General features: G+C 39.7%; 1 protein-coding gene across 1 annotated transcript in view; it reads left to right on the plus strand.

Moving 5' to 3' along the window:
- The window catches only part of zgc:158659 (uncharacterized protein LOC791141 homolog), a 204155-nt gene that overhangs the window by 40899 nt on the left and 160587 nt on the right, over positions 1 to 2669 (plus strand). The window lies entirely within an intron of this gene.

The following is a 2669-nucleotide window of genomic DNA, read 5'->3' on the forward strand; positions in this document are numbered from 1 at the left end:
AAGGATGGCCCAGCACAGAAGATCAACATCATCAGGCCAGGACTCTGTGGTCTACACTCATCTCCAGGCCAGCGGTCACTCTTTCAGGGATGAAGATGTTCACATCCTGGACAGAGAGGAACGATGGTTTGAGAGAGGAGTAAAGGAGGCCATCTTTGTGAAAAGAAATCGTCCATCATTAAACAGGGGTGGAGGCCTCCGGGTTCAACTGTCCCCCTCTTACAATGCTGTGATTGCTAGTATCACTCAGCCCTCTGTGAATAGTAAACAGCCATCAGTGTGCTAATGATCCATTGTTAGGCTGATGGTCCTTCTTGAGCATGTGATCAGCTGGTTTTGGATGTCAGCAGCAAAACTGGTTGATCCACTCTGAGAAGGTGCTATTTAAGAGACTGGGCTGAATACAGCTCCTCAGACTGAGGAAGTCTCTCGGATGAGAGACGAAATGTTTCTACATGTTTTTGTTGATTTGCTTTGTTGTTTTTTTTGTTTTTTTTGAATGTCCAGAGGACCAGATTTAACTTTTTTAGATTTTTCTACCTGGATTATTGAGCATGCTTCAGGATATGCTCTTGGTTAGGTTTTGGCACAAGGGTAAGGGTGTTAAGTTTAGGGTTGGTCCTCTTGGTCACATGTAAGGTTAGAGTTAGGAAAAGGGTTACATAAGCTGAAAAAAACAAAAAAGACACTTCTTGGTTTACCCCCGTGCGACGCTGCCTATTATCAGCAATAATAATGATGATAACATAACTTTAAACCTACTAGGAGGTAGGTGGGACAGTCTCACCACTACATATGGGGATGATAACAACTAATAATGGCCATTTAATGGGCTGATAACATCCGAAGCCGCTCAATTTTTCAGTATTATCATTAGTGTGTGTTATTTTTTCCCCATTTATTTTACTCATTGATGTTGTTGTTAAGCACTTTGGTAACAGCTTCTTTTTAAATGTGCTCTATAAATAAAGCTGACTTGACATGACTTGACTTTTTAGGTGTAGGCATGGATTAATTTGTAAACTGACTGATGCCGGAACACAAATACCGGGTGTGCTGGTGGGGGGAGGTGGGGTGCTGGTGAAGTGGAGGGAGCCTGTAGGTCCTCCCCTTTAAATTTGTGAATAAAGTAGATAATATTTCTTGCATTTTGGTGCAGCCTATTTTAACAGTTTGTTAAACATCTACATTTACCTACATTTGTAAACACTTGATTCAATTACTATTTTAGAGAGCAACAACAGGTTGTGTGTGGTAGGCTGCCTTCAGGCCCAGGCCTCCCTTGCAAAAGAGATCTGTGATCTCAATGGGATTTGCCTGGTTAAATAAAGGTTAATAAATAAATAAATAAATAAATATGAATAAAGCAGCTCTGTTTCTGTCAAGCGTCCCACCCCCACTTCATGTTTCTGAGCCAAACTCTTCCAAGCTGAATTTATTCCTGTGCATTGTTGCTCCTGCTGCTCCATTCTCAGTTACGACTGCCTTCTCGACATGCCGCAGACATGCTTATTCCTGGCTTTAGGTACATGGAATGTCATCTTGCTGGCGAGAAAGGAGCCAATTATTGTGTTTGAAGTTATGTAAATGGTAAATGGACTGTACTTATATAGCGCCTTTCTAGCTGATCAAGATACTCAAAGCGCTTTACACTACAATCTGTGCCTCATTTACCCATTCATACAGCACTCTACTAGATCTATGCAGAGATAATTGAACAAATCATTCTAAAGAGACTAATCAGTGCTTTAGATCACATTCATACACTGATGGGACACACATCAGAGGCAATGAGGAGTTCAGTGTCTTGCCCAGGGACACTTCGGCATGTGACTGCTGGTGGATTCGAACATGGATGGACGGTTTCTACGGCAGCTGGTTTTGGTTGTCAGCAGTAAACTGGTTGATCCACTACAAGAAGGTGCTATTTATAAGACTGAGCTGAATACAGCACCTCAGACTGAAGAAGTCTTTTGATGAAAGACAAAAAGTTTCTACAATTTTTTTGTTTTGTGTTGTTTTTTTGAATGGCCAGAGGACCAGATTTAACTTTTTTGGAGGCTCTTTAAGGGTTCACACGACAAAAGAGAGCAAAGCAGGGAAGTGTGTGTGTGTGTGTGTGGGGGGGGGGGGGTTGGGGGGGGGGACATGGAGACACGGCTGTCTTCACCGGAGCACAGAGAGAACAAAATATATATAAATGCAGGAAATTGCTGTTGTTGAAATTAACCCATATGAGGTAGACATGTCAAACAACGCAGACCAGTTGCCACTGATCTCTTACCATAATTTTTTTAATTTCACTTTTGTTTATTTATTTTAACTGTGATATAGTTAATTATTTAGTGAATACAAGGAGTGTGTTTTATTTTTGATATGTTATTGATGTAGAAGTGCATGTGATAAAGTTTAAATTTTTTATTTCTTTTTTTTTAAGTATTCTTAGTTTTCTTTTGTTAGAACATTATGAAATAGTTGTTTACAACTACTTTTATTCTTATGCTGATTTTACGAGAACACATGAATGGACATTCTTTTAAACAAATATTCAAATTTGCTTTGCTCTCATGAATCATGTGAAAAGTCATGTTAATTCATATTTGTGGGCAATGAGCCATGTCAAAATATATGCATATTCAGTTTGAAACACTGTGTGATGTGTTTGCCTT

This window comes from Nematolebias whitei, chromosome 19, assembly GCF_014905685.2.
Source record: "Nematolebias whitei isolate Nwh7 chromosome 19, NemWhi1, whole genome shotgun sequence".
Taxonomy (NCBI): domain Eukaryota; kingdom Metazoa; phylum Chordata; class Actinopteri; order Cyprinodontiformes; family Rivulidae; genus Nematolebias; species Nematolebias whitei.